This window comes from Sus scrofa, chromosome 13 (genome assembly GCF_054392235.1).
Source record: "Sus scrofa isolate SSC_HxYL_T2T_F1_AM1 chromosome 13, Sscrofa_HxYL_maternal_Yorkshire_Landrace_v2.0, whole genome shotgun sequence".
Classification (NCBI taxonomy): Eukaryota; Metazoa; Chordata; class Mammalia; order Artiodactyla; family Suidae; genus Sus; species Sus scrofa.
The window spans coordinates 105,087,630-105,102,542 of NC_139395.1; the positions used below are offsets into that span (position 1 = coordinate 105,087,630).

The window sequence follows — 14,913 nt, forward strand, 5'->3', positions numbered from 1 at the left end:
TACTTCTCTTATCACTAGAGAAAGAAACACCAGAGCTCCCTCTCTCTACCATGTGAGGACACAGTGAGAAGCAGCTATCTGCAAGCCTGGAAGAGTGTCCTCACCAGGAACCAAGTTTGCTGGCTCCTTGGTCTTGGACTTGTAACTGTGAAAAAATGTATTTCCATTGTTTAAGCCAGACATTCTTTGGTATTTTGTTACAGCAGCCCAAGAATATTAAGAACACAAAACTGTTATAACCATGTTGTTACATAGGAAGTCAAGGAATTGTAGGCAGGAGTTTCAGCTCAGACTCAGGGATTTGTTTCAGGGGCTTAATTGTGAGGAACTCACTTCCTCACAGACAGGTCACAGAGAATCACCTGGCTCAAAGGTGATGTAAGGTCAATCTAAGATCAGGAGTCAGACATTTATGGGAAGCTCTGTAACGTGAAGCTCAGTATCCTCTGAGGTTATCAGTAGTCACTTCATTCCTGAGTCAAGCTACTATTATGAGCACAATATTCAGTGATTGGAATCTGGAGGTGTTGAAGAAGGAGGAGGAAGAACAAGTCAGTGGAACTAAGGAAAAACTCTTCTCTCGTTCCTTGGAAGACAGTAGGAATCAAGATTTATGTGATATATGAAGAGGTTACTACTTGAGGTAGCCCTAGCATGTCCCTCTCAGTCTTTCGCAAAGTCCCAGTTCCAGCTGGTTTAGCTCTCAGTTCTTTTTATTTACTATATATGTAATGGCATTTTTAAATTTAATGGCCTAAGTGTAGTACTTCTTTCTTAGTTAAAAGACATTCATTTTGTTACAAAGTTTTTGCCACAAAGAAAAGCAAAAATTGTTGCTTTTATTTTCTCTGTGGATATGCTCTGTATGAGTTATTTTACTTCTATGGAATAGATTCTGAGAAGTAGAATTTGAAAGAGGAAAAATCTTTTTAATTTGAAAGGTATTTTCAAGTTTGCTTTTAAACAGACTCTAACAAATCACTTTTCACTGTTATTAGAGGGCACATTTATCTTTCTTTCTTAAACATCCTTCCTAAGATTAGGGCTTTCTCCCCAGGGAGAAGCCAAATACTCACTTTCCTAACATCCTTTGTAGTTTGAGTGCAGACGTGCGACCTAGGCCCTGCCAATCAGATACCACGAAGACTTCACATTAAAGAGACAAAGACACAGGTCCTCATGGAATCTGGCGGATGGTTCCAACTTCTAAGCATAGCAGGGGCAGTCATGCCTTGCTCTGAAAGCTTTGCTGCACTAAGACAGGGATATCTTGTCAACCCCTCAGTGGCAGGAATTGGTTGATCTTCTCTTAAACACATTCAGTCAATCCCACTGCATCTACCCCAGCTGAGGCAACCACATACACTTACTGGGACAGCAGCTGCACACTTCACCTGGTCTCCCAGTCCCTAGCAGCAGAATCCATTTTTCACCCTGCCGCCTGAATGATCTTCCTAAAACTCAAGTCTGATATCATCTCTTTGCTTTTAAAACCTTTCAGGAGTTCCCACTGTGGCTCAGAGAAAACACATCCAACTAGTATCCATGAGGGTGTGGGTTTGATCCCTGGCCTCGCTCAGTGGGTCAGGGATCTGGCATTGCCATGAGCTGTGGTGTACGTCACAGAGGCAGCTCAGATTCCACATTGCTGTGGCTGAGGCACAGGCTAGGAGCTATAGCTCTGATCTGACCCCTAAGCCTGGGAACCTTCATATGTCCTAGGTACAGCCCTAAAAAAGACAAAATTAATTAATTAATTAAAAAAAAAACAACCTTTCACTCCCCACCCCCACCCTAGCCTGATCATTTTGTTCCTTAGCCTGGCCCACAAAATCCTCTAAGAGGTAACCTCAGACTTCCACCCTTGGCATTTATCCTTCTTCCTTTAAAAAAAAATTTTTTTTTCCCCCACAACCATGCCATGTGGAAGTTCCTGGGCCAGGGACTGAACCTAAGCCACAGCAGTAACAATGCCCAATCCCTAACTGCTAGGCCAACAGGGAACTCCTTTCCTCTGAATCCTATACTTTAGTCATAGTGTACATTTCTCAAATTCTTGATTGTCTCATGCATTTTCTTACTTCTGGGCTTTTGCAAACACTGTGCTTTCTTCCGTTCCTTTTTGCCTAACATCTTATTTACCAGTGGTCCGCTCACACACCGCTTCTCTGACTACCCAGGACAAGATAATGTATCCCTTCTCTAGGTTACCAGAGCACCTCATTGTTATTATCCCTGTTTCCCACTAAGTTATGGGATGGTGCCCATTTTTTCTCTGCTGCCTAACACAGTGTCTAACACAGTGTCTGATTCAGTGCCTGGCACATAGGGTAATAAATAAAAATTTGATGGATTAATAAATAAATAGATGAGATAGATACTATTTTCACCATTTACTCATGGGGTAACTAAGGTTTAGAGAGTCTATTTTCATAAAGCTATGAGGCTAGTTAACAGTGGACCTGGAACCAGAACACAGATCTTCTGATTCTTACGTATTTTCAACTATCCCCTGTTGCCCCCTCCAAATGCAATTTATCACTTTTTTAAGGGTAATAAGCACACCATTATGATGCACAAAACCCCTGTAAGACCGGTTTCTCAACTTCAGCATTACTGACATATGAGGCCAGATAACTGTTTGTGGTGAGGCTGTCCTATACACTGGAAGATGTTTAGCAGTATCCCTGGCCTACACACCCACTAGATGCTAATAGTATCCCCCTCCCTCCAGTTGCCTAGTTGTCTCCAAACATTGCCAAATGTCCCTGGGAGGGGGGCAAAATAGCCTGCAGATAGAAATCAATGTTCTAAGGGATACCACACACAATTTGTTAAATCTCTACAGCCTTGGGTTGAGAATACAAATCTGGACCTTGCATCTTTTAAGCCATAGGTCTTAACCTTAGTAAGCCTCAGTTTCCCCTGTGAAAAACAGAGATCATAGTGCTCAAAGTAGAGAGGATTAGAGAAACTGTACATAAAGTACTTGATAAGCTACATTAATTTAATTAAACCATTGCTTTCTTTTGGCCAATAGCTAGTGGATCAACTCATCAAAGCATGCATAAAGAAAACAGGACTAAAAAAGGAGCTGTAAATACACTCTGAAATGGGATGGGTTGCAAAGCAGAAGGCTTTGGCATTCTGGGATGACCCCCCCCCCCAAAAAAAAGCCCCAAGTTTCAGGAATGAAAACAAGTATGACATTTGAACTGACAAGCTTATAGAAATGCTGCCTTTTATTTATTCTCTCATAACTCCATGGTTTTATGGAGAAAATAAGAAGTCATACTTAAGGAACAACTACCGTTTTTTAATATGATTATACTCCAAACTGGATTGGGGTGGGGGGGGTAGGGAAGGCTACAAGTTTCGAGATCAAAAATGGATCAGGTGAATTAGCAACTGCTTACATTCTCCCTCTCCCTTATGAATTTTAATGAATTTTTATTTAGTATGTGACATACTGTGTTTGTTTACAAGATTCCTTCAATTTTGAACAGCAAGCCTAGAAAAAATATTTTCCTTCTAAGCATCTACCATTTTTGCTGACTTCCTACTTTGACACAACAATGCTGCTTCAGAAAATGCTTTTTAGGGAATTCCACATGGTATCACTGCCTGATGGTTTAAACGATTAAACTAAAGGGACATGGCATTCCTTCTGGGAAGAGTAGAACTCAGTTGCACTCAGTCTTTTAGTTCCACAGAACTTCAGCTCCCTCCTCACTCCTCTCCCTACTCCTACCTGGGACTCCAGAATTGCTTACTCCCCTCCATCCCTAGTGTGATGCACCAAAATATAATCTTCTACAACAGAGCTAGATACTCCTATTTAAGTCTAAGGATGTCTACCTCTTGAACCCTAAACTTGAAAATAGAAGGGAATAGTATCAACCCAAAGTTATGCATTAGAATGTCCACTATTTGCAGAACAGAAACTGATTCACAGACTTTGAAAAACTTATGGTTACCAAAGGGGACAGGCTGGCATGTGGGGGATGGACTAGGGGTTTAGGATTGGCCTACACACACTGAGGTATAAGGAATGGGGACATGCTGTACAGCACAGAGAACTTTAACCAATATTCTGTGATAATCTATGTGGAAAAAGAATCTGAAAGAGAATGAATATGTGTATATGTATGACTGAATCACTTCGTTGTACAGCAGAAATTATCACAGCCTTGTAAATCAACTATACTTTGATAAGTTTTAAAAAAAGTCCACTATTAATATTAGCCCAAACCTGGAAACATCCCAGTGCCCATAGCAGTGTAGTAGATGGACTGTGGTAAATCTACACAGTAGATAGAACACTACAGAGCAATCAGAATGAACAGACTGAAACTTCATGCAAAGACACACACGGATGAATCCACCATTTAACCAAAGAGGAAAGGTACAGAAGAGTACATGTGATGCTTTTCAATGACATTAAAAAGCAGCAAAACTAATCTCTGCCATTAGAAGTCAGCCTAATGGAAGTTGGGAGGGTGGTTGCCCTGTGACAAGGGAGGGTTTCTGGGGGGTGATTACAAGGGTATATTTATTTTGTGGAGAACAGTATGGAGGTTCCTTAAAAAACTAAAAGAGTTATATATGATCCTGCAATCCCACTCCTGGGCACATATATGGACAAAGCCACAATTTGAAAAGACACATGCACTCCAGTGTTCACAGCAGCATTATTTACAATAGCCAAAACATGGAAGCAATCTTAATGTCCATCAACGTATGAATGGATAAAGAAGATGTGGTATACGTATTTTACTACTTTATTGTGTGTGTATATATATATTATATATATTTTATGGCTGAGTAAAATGAAATAATGCCATTTTCAGCAACATGGATGGACCTAGAGATTATCATATTAAATAAAGCAAAAGACTTATATGTGAAATCTAAAAAAATGATACATATTAACTTATTTGCCAAACAGAAACAGACACACAGACACAGAAAATTTAAGATTATCAAAGGGGGAGTTCCCGTTGTGGCGCAGTGGTTAACGAACCTGACTAGGAACCATGAGGTTGTGGGTTCGATCCCTGGCCTTGCTCAGTGGATTAAGGATCTGGCATTGCCTGAGCTGTGGTGTAGGTCACAGACCTGGGCTCGGATCCTGAGTTGCTGTGGCTGTGGCTTAGGCTGGCAGCTACAGCTCCAATTAGACCCCTAGCCTGGGAACCTCCATATGCCGGGGAAGAGGCCCTAGAAAAGGCAAAAAGACCAAAAAAAAAAAAAAAAGATTATCAAAGGGGAACATGGGAGGATAAAGTAGAAGTTTGGGATTAACATATGCACATTACTATATGAAATAGATAACCAATAAGAACCTATTGTATAGCACAGGGAACTATATTTAATATCTTATAATAGCAATTAATAGAAAAGAATCTGAAAAAAGAATTTATATATATAAAAAACTAAATCACTAACACAACATTGTAAATTAACTATACTTCCAAAAAAAGCGTGTTCATTTTGTGAAAATTCACCAAGCTCTTCACTTATGACTTGTGCATTTTCCTAGCTGTAGATTATACTTCAATCAAACACTCACTAAAAATGCAAACAAAAACCAAAAATATAAAAAGTACAGGAGTTCCCATCATGGCTCAGTGGTTAACAAATCCGACTAGAAACCACGAGATGGCGGGTTTGATCCCTGGCCACACTCAGTGGGTTAAGGATCTGGTGTTGCTGTGAGCTATGGTGTAGGTCACAGATGAGGCTCGGATCCAGCATTGCTGTGGCTCTGGCATAGGCCGGTGGCCACAGCTCCAATTCAACCCCTAGCCTGGGAACCACAGGTGTGGCTCCACAAAAGACAAAAAAAAAAAAAAAAAAGTACAAAACACAAAAATTTCCAACATTTTCATTTCTTTGAAAATCCTCTTTCTTTCACTTTAGGCCTCTCTCTCATAAGATACAGTCTCACAGAAAAATTACTTTAAGCTTTAATAACACTTTTCAGAAATTAGAAAAGCTAAAAGATTTGAGTTCGTTTCCCCACTTAATTTTCTTATTGATTGCTATGAACTGTGCATTAAGCACAGAATGTTATTGCTACAAGACACCTTGGTGATCATCTAGTGAGTCTCCACCAAAATCCTCCTTCTCCATAGTAGGGAAACTGAAGCCAAGAAAAATGACGTTACTTACTTAGGGACACTTATTCTTTAGTAATAAAATTGGCATAAAAAAATTGAAATGAAATTAGCTATGACAGTGTGTGTCCCCAAATCCCATGATTTCACCTTCACTTAAGAATGAAAATACAGAGTAGTGGCTCAGTGGAAACGAATCTGACTAGTACCCATGAGGTCAAAGGTTCAATCCTTGGCCTCACCCAGTGGGTTAAGGATCCAGCATTGCTGTGAGCTGTGGTGTATGTAGTTCGAAGATGAGGCTCAGATCTGGCATTGCTGTGGCTGTGGCTTAGGCCGGAGGTTACAGCTCTGATTCAACTCCTAGCTGGGAACCTCCATATGCCTCAGGTGTGGCCCTAAAAAGACCAAAAAAAGAAAAAGAAAAAGAAAAAAAATGAAAATCTTACTAAGGGGAAGAAACAACTGGGTCAATCATTACATAAATACAGAACTTTAATTAATAGCTCCATTTAGATAAGAACTAATGTTCTCATCTGATTCTTGTGGCTCCAAAACAAAATTCCCTTTTAATTGGCACTTATAGTTTCTCCTTGAGACTTAAAAAAAAAGGTGAAATAGGAGAGTGTAAGTTATGCTCCCATAACAGCCCCTCAATCTTGGTAGTTTAAAACAGCTAAGGTTTATAATTATGCCACATGTCTATCAAATGTCAACAGCAACTTTGTTCTACCTCTTCATTGTCCTCTGTCTGGGACTCAGGCTGAAGGGAAAGCCAGTCTCTGAACTGAGACTGCTCATGGGGAGAGAGAATATGGAAAGGCACATGCTGACTCTTAAAGCTTCAATGTGGAAGTGACATACATAGCTTCCACACCCATCCATGAACAAGTCTCCTGACCACTCCCAACTTCAAGTGGCAGGGAAGTACAATCCTACAGTGAGTCTATAAGAAGGGAAAGCTGGAATATTTGAGAACAGCTCTAATGACTACTTCAAAAAGCAACTGAAATTGTCCCCCATGGGAGTTACACATTCCCTCATGCGCTTTTCTGTAATCACTGTGACCTATGCTATTTAAATATATGATAGAGTGAAGATACACTCTGCTGAGAGTAAAACATAGATATAAAAGGCAGTATTGGCAGGTGTAAATAAAACCCTTTTAACCATCACTGAAAGGATTTTTATGAAAGGAATAATTGGTTTCATCTGATTTCTGCAAATAGTTTAGTGGCTGAGTGATCAATATTCCTCTAAAGTGCCCAGGAACCATTTTGACCAAAGGCAACTAAATAAATGAAACGCCTTCCAGGACTATAACATTGAACTTAAATGAAGGCAGGTTACATGGATGCAAACAAAGGCATCCCTTGTGGTCACTGTAAGCATTAAACTTCAACTAGGAGAAAGTGCTTTTAAATAGAAAGGAAAAGGGAGTTCGCGTTGTGGGTCAGCAGTAACAAACTCAGCTAGTATACAAGAGGACGTGGGTTCAATCCCTGGCCTCACTCAGTGGATTAAGGATCCTGTATTGCTGCAAACTGTGCCATAGGTTGCAGACGTAGCTTGGATCTAGCGTGGCTGTGGTGTAGGTCGGCAGTTGTAGCTCTGATTTGACCCTTAGCCTGGGAACTTCTATATGCCCTCCCCTCCCTCCCCGGGGGGGTGAGGGGGGGGGTGGCAAAAATAAATAAATAAATAAATTGAAAGGAAAAAATTCATTTTGTTAGGGCTATCACCTCTAATGTTAAATTAAAAAAAATAATTTGACAGGTAATTGTTTGTATGATTTTCTCATTTTTTTTTTTTAAATATGCACACAAACCTAACCATAAAGCCATCAGAACTGATAGGTTAAAGAGAAATGTGTCAGGCCTTACTCTTCAGCCCCTCTATGCTATCACTTTCCATGCTGAATTTCCAGCAATACTGTCTTTGGTGAGTAGCAAATAAATATTTTATCTAAAAACATCTGGTTAAGACCTGCATTTAAATGGACACTGTCAAAAAGCAAAACCAGAATATAAGTAACAGTCTATTAGAAACACACACACACAGCACAATTTGGCTAGTTAGCAGGTTCAATGAATGGTTTTTCTCTGGAATGAAGTCTCCTGTTTACGTGCCAGCACACTTCAAATGAGGCCAAGTTCAAACACTTTCTTTACAACTTGAAAAAAGTTAATACATATAATATACCCTTCTGGTACTTCTGTAGTAGGAATACTGTTTGATGTTCTATAGTTATACTATTTGTTAGTTTCAATGTCCATGGTAAAAAACCATACATAGACTTAAGCTTGCATCAGGGAATACATTTGATCTGGGTTATGAGTTATCTTCCTATATTTTTAAGTCTTAAAGCAAAACTTTCAGGTAAAACTTTTCTTCAATGTGGACTGTAAGAGTGAAAAGTGACAGATATGATTCTGGACTATCAAAAATGTTTCAGTGTTAATGGTTTGTAATAAAGATCTAAATTTTGAGGACCACACAAAGGGTGTGGGCTCCTGGAAAAGAGGTCCAGGTAGAGCAGTCAGGTATTGATGGTACTTTAGTCAGGTCAGGCCAAGTTTGGGCCAGGGGATGGCATGAGGAGCAGTGGTGGTCAGGAGGACAAGGAGAGGGGGAAAAAATGTGAAACAGGGTCTTATTTGCTGTGTTAGAGGTATTCCAGGTTATACGAGAGTACACCAGGAGAAAAATTTCTTGACACCCTCTGAAGGACGTCTATCCTTCCAAAATGTCTTGTTTTTTACAATCCCCAATAGAAGTTTAGTCCTTCTGAGACTGAGTATCAGCCTTATTCTCATAAGGACTTTCTAGCTGGGGACAAAGGTCTTGCCTTCTGGCCTGACTTGAATAAAATTTTGAATAAAAAACATGAGCAGGTTGGGAAGTGGAACAAAAGGTGGTGGTTCATCTTCAATAAACCATCCATTCCCAGTCTAACACCAGAGCCTTTATGTGAACCTCCCTAGCCCACCAGACACCTTTCAGACTTTCAAAAGTTTCATTCAATCCTTTGTCTAGGTTTCTTCCTTTCTTGGCATTTCAACTTTAGTTCTATTGAAATAACTTTCAAGACTTTGGAGCCACTCCTGCCTGGAGTGCCATGTCAGCAAATGGAAACTCAGATAACTTTTACGTCCCTATAAATGCTCTACTTGACCAGATACAAAATATATCCAGTCAGCCAATCCTCAAACACAAAGCGAACTCTGAGCCTTTTCATTCCAAACGGGGTTGACCACGTGGCCCCAGCCAATCGTATATTTTCTATTTTTCTATTTTTACTCTTTATTCTTTTTCTTTCTTTTTAGGGCCCCACCTGCAGCATATATAAGTTCCCAGGCTGGGCGATGAATTGGAGCTGCACCTGCAGGCCTACACCACACCCACAGCAACACAGGATGTGAACCGAGTCTGTGACCTACACCACAGCTCATGGCCAGATCCTTAACCCACTAAGTGAGGCCAGGGATTGAACCCATATCCTCATTGATACTAGTCCAGTTCATAACCTAAGAGCTACAACGAGAACTCCTTACCCTTTATTCTTTGTCCTATAAAAGCCTCCTGCCTTCCACCCCATTTTGCAGTTCTAAAAAGAGGACTGTCCACTTCATGAAGTATTAAATAAAGTTTCTATCACCTAAATTGTCTTCTTTAATCATTTTTAAACAGCTCCTACACAGGAACTCAAAGCACCTTGGTTAACCTTCATTTATATACAAGGTAGTTAGATTAAAAATGTCAACACTCTGAGAACACAGAAAGAAGACCAAAGGTACAAGCATAATTTCATGGGGAGAAAATATGGAATAAGAAGATTAGCAACCCCCTAAATTATATTGATTTTACTGTTGACTAGTGGAGAGTAAGATACCTAATTTCGTAAATGCCAAAAGCAGTAGAAAGGCACCCATGTATAAATATATGACTTTTCAAGTGAATTTGACAATGATTACATTTCGAAACCATAAAAGCTCTGGCCTCTCAGGGACTATACCCATCTTTAAACACCTAGCTAAAATGTGGAAGAGACGAACATCTGAATTTTTAAGCTGAACACCCTCAGGTTAATATATCACCAAGAAAATAATAACAAAAAGGACATCGACTTTTTAGAGATGTTTTCAAATACTCCAAGCCTCGATGTACACTTTTTTTCAAAGCACATGTTAAAGACATCACAAGCTAACATTAAGATTTTCTTGCCTTTACAACTATCCTTGCAAATTTATTGTGAGAACACTAATTGAGGAGTAGTATTTTCAAAATGAGTCTTATCACCTCTGGTAAAGCTTTTGTCCCCTTACTCTCTGGCCAAGACAGCACATCTTTATGTTCTTTTTGACTGGAGAGTGGGTACAAACATGATGTTTTGGAGAAGGAGCAAGCAGATCAATGGAGCCAAACCAAACTCATGAGGCCCCTAAACTTCCAGTTTCAAAAGGATTCTACAAAGTTCTCAGCAGTTGTTCTTACTTTGGCTGTACACTAAAATAGTCTGTAAAGTTTTTATTTATTTCTTTGTCTTTTTTTCTTTTTAGGGCTGTACCCGCGGCATATGTAGGTCCCAGCTAGGGGCTGACTCAGAGCTGAAGCCACTGGCCTATGCCAGAGCCACAGCAATGGAGAATGTTAACCACGTTTGCAACCTACACCAGAGCTCACGGCAACACTGGATCCTTAACCCAGTGAATAAGGCCAGGGATTGAACCCTCGTCCTCATGGATGCTACTTGGGTTTGTTAACCACTGAGCCACGATGAGAACTCCTGTAAAGCTTTTTAAAAGTAGGAACACTTGAACCCTAAAGGAGACCAATTGTAATTTTTGGAGGGTGGAGCTCAGAAATTTGCTTTATCAAAACTCCTATATGATTCCAATCCAGTGCTATGGTCTAAATGTTTGTATCCCCCCCAAATACACATGTTGAAATCCTAATGCCCAATGTGATGGTATTAAGAGGTGGGGCCTTTGGATGGTAAATAGGTCCTAAGTGCAGGGTTCTCATGAATGAGATTAATGCCCTTAAAACTGAGGCCTGAGAGAGCTCCCTTGTCCCTTCCACTAAGTATACAAAGAGAAACAAACAACTTCTGGAAGAGAGTCCTCACCCAACCATGTTAGCACCTTCATTTTAGACTTCCAGCTTCCAGAACTGTAATCAATAAATTTCTGGTGTTTATAAGCCACTTGGTCTTCAGTGTTTCATTACAACCTCTTGAAAAGACAAAGACATCCAGCTGAGGTTAAGAACCCATTAGGCTACAACCATAGGAACTGGACAGCTGATTTGATGAGGTCTCTTAGCTCTAACCTTCTTTATTTAAAGGGCCCAAACATCTGATAACCAGGAAGCAATAGTTTGGTGATATTTCTCAAAATTATCACCTTCATAATTTTTACCACATTCATGAATGTATCATATGTTTTAGTCTTTAAATTTTTTTCTCTAAATTAAATTATATTTCCTTTGAAGCTTCAAAGAACATATTAAGTTAACTAAAGAAGGGTTATCAAAATCATACTAATAGTCAAATCCTGTTACAACTTAGTAGCACCTTTCCAATGTCTTTACTGGCAGTGGAATTTTGCACTGAACATCACTGAAGTAAACGGCCCACTGGGCTGGGCCTTTGGACTTTTGGGTTATATGGCCTCTGTTTTAGAGGTGTTTTGCTACAGCTGGATTTGACCTCATCCACATAAGAACATCTAAGTTTTAAATGCAAAGTATTTTTTTTCCTACCTTCATGACCATGAGAACTGCTCAACTTGTTCTCATCCTTAGGACTGACAATTTACACTGCAGTCAAAGGTGAATTCAGGAGAGCAGAGGTGAAGTTAGGCGACTCTTCTAATGAGTCCCAAGCACTGCTTCCATATCAATATCGTCCGCCATTTTCTCTAAAAGCCTGCGCAGGCTTTCCGGCCCTAAAGAAAGGGGCTGCTGCTGCTGCTTCTGTTGCTATTGTTAGTTGGCTAGGCACAGAACTCTGTACCGCCCGGCCCGAATTTCGGCTCCGAAAGCAGCCAGGCCTGAGCAAATCTAAAAGAAACGACGGTATTAAAAGAGACACAGCCTGAGCGATAGCCTCTGAAATGGCGTTTGGGTATTCAACACAGGTTCCCACACAAACAAACCAGATCTCACGCACACCTCAGTACCAGCTCTCGCGAGAAGCTGCCCCTAGTTTCAGTCCGGTGCTGTCCAAACAGCGCAAGATGTCAGTATGGCCCCAGCCACCTGGGTCCAATCTCTCACAATGATTGTGCCACAGATGTTCATGGCTCAGAGATTTCTATTTAGTTCTTTTTAGGGCCACATCCAGGTGTATGGGAGTTCCCAGGCTAGGGATCGAATTGGAGCTGTAGCTGCTGGCCTATGTCACAGCCACAGCAATGCAGGGTCCTTAACCCACTGAGTGGGGAAAAGGGATTGAACCCACCTCCTCATGGATACTGGTCAGGGGTTCATTACTGCTGAGCCACAAGGGAAGCTCTGAGGGACACTTTTGACTACCCCCTCCAGATAGGCAGCCATATGTCCTAAATTGCATTTTAAAACTGAAAGATAATTAAAAACAAAATTTTTCATTACAACTGTAAATAGGAAATCAGTACCATTTGCCATCAAGAGAAGGCAAGGGGTGGGGGGGTTGAGGAAGAAAAGTAAAACAACCACTCTTACATTGTTCAAACCAAGCCAGCCTCTCTTCTTTGCTTAAAGGCATCCAAATAAACACCTGCTCTCTTTTTGTTAAGGGAATGGAGAGTCTTTTTTAAGATAACCACACAGTCCCCTTGACACAGACCTAGGTCTAAGGCTAGGGCTCCTTTTGGCCACTGGGATGGTTCAGAAAAGGCCACGTGAGCCAATTTGTGCTGATGAAACGAGGAGGAAATTTCCTGGAGGCTTTTGGGGAAAAGATTTTCTCTTTTTTGAGAGTGCCTGAGAAAGAATAGGTCTTTTCCTCTTTTGACTGGGGCCAAAGTTGGAGCATCTCAGCCATAGGAAGAGCTGCTGCCAGCCCAAGAGTGAGGCCAGCATACTAGAGGACCCAGAGCCAGCTGAGCTGACCACCCAGGACTCCTCCCTCCTGCCCTCTAGGCTATTTCAGTCGCTTAGAATGTCCTGAGTTAAATTTTTTGCTCTTAGCAACCAATCACATCCTAATACAGAGAAAGACGCAAGAATTTAAAGATACATCTTGGATACAGTCAGAAGGATTGAAAGAGAACTGGAAAGGGAATAATACCCCTATTGATTCAGGTCATCTAATAAAGTCATCTTAGCAGCACAAAACCCTTACGTGCAAAGTATTTGTCATAGGTTGGGAGAGCTGATGGCTTAATAGAAACAAAGCTGTAGTAGGCTATGACTGGCTTATGTTTACTTCTTGATAACTTCTCAATAAGAAAATCCAAAGTGCACATTGCTAGCTGCACTTCAACTCCTGCAGGAATCTCTGAAATCCCGGGCTGGGGATGGGGTGAGAATAAGTTATTGAAAGTCTCTGTGCCTCTGGCATTAAACATGGAGCTCTGTGAGCATTTCCTACGTCACTGGGTCTCAAAGTGTGGCCCTCGAACCCACTGCATCCATGCCATCACCTGGGAGCTTGTTAAAAATGTAGAGTCTCAGATTCCCAGAACTCTTGAATCAGCATCTCCATTTTAACAAAACACCTTTTGATTTATATGCACATTGAATTTTTAGGAGCACTGTCCCAAAAAGCACATCACCAGCTTAGTGCTGCTTGGAGGTAAACAGCTCATGTGTGCAAAGCCTGGAATTCTGCTTCCACCTGTAAAACGTCAGCTCCTCCAGCCCATGACTGTCTGCTGGAAAAGTTTCCTCCAGTTTCCTCTATGACTGATGACTCATCTCCATAAAAGAATCTGATTCTATCGATGCCTGGAGGTTTCACTTAATACTCAGCCCATCCCTGGCACTCACACTTCTAGTAGTAGAAGCCATAGATACTGAGCCAAATGAATACCTTAGGATATTTTTTCCCCTTGTGCTATTAAATTTTCTATATCCCATAATTCATTCGTTAACTCACAGATTAAACTCCTTTATGTCATTTATAATCCACATCTCCCAGATTTTTTATCACAGTAATCATGATGATTAGCAATTCCCTGAAGCTTTTCATAATCAGTAAATTCTGAACTGTCCTAAAGGAATATTTAATCAAGTGCTCTCCTTACTCTATGGAGTTTTATAAATTAATTTAATTTTTTTCTTACTATGAGAACCAATAGTCATGTAAGTTACCAATTGCTGGTAAAGTTTAAGTGAAGAAAGGCAAAATTTTTAAAAATTAAAAAAAAAAAGAAAAAGAAAAAGAAAAAATAGCTCCTTCCTTCTAGCTGAGTCATCTCATTTTGCACTTTCTCTTCAGGAATCATCTGTGAAGTCCCTTGCCACCCTTAAAACTAATTTTCTGCATCTTTGAAGTAGGGATGGTAGTTCTGAGGATTCCACGTGGGATGATGAAGGTACCCAGCACATGCCCGGCAGACAGTGATGCTATCTAAGGTGAGGGCCCTGGGTAACAGAAGCAGAGAATTTATGCCATAGAAAGGGATGAAGATGCCAAGTCCACTTGCTCACCCAAGGGAAATATAAGTTTGACTAGTGGTAAGAAAGGGAGAACTGGGAGTTCCCTGATGGCTCAGCAGGTTAAGGATCTGGCGTTGTCATTGCTGTAGCTCAGGTTGCTGCTGTGGCATGGGTTTGATCCCTGACCCTGGAACTTCCACATGTCACA

At 40.6% G+C, this 14,913-nt stretch overlaps 1 long non-coding RNA gene across 3 annotated transcripts in view; it reads right to left on the reverse strand.

Moving 5' to 3' along the window:
* Positions 1–12,296, reverse strand: part of LOC102163150 (uncharacterized) — a 99,370-nt gene extending 87,074 nt beyond the window's left edge. Inside the window, exon 1 of one of the 3 annotated variants that reach the window (XR_014824187.1) lies at positions 11,883–12,296. This is a non-coding gene — a long non-coding RNA (uncharacterized LOC102163150). The remainder of the gene's footprint in view (positions 1–11,882) is intronic. The other 2 variants (XR_014824186.1, XR_014824188.1) reach the window with 2 other exon arrangements.
* Positions 12,297–14,913: the final 2,617 nt, after the last annotated feature.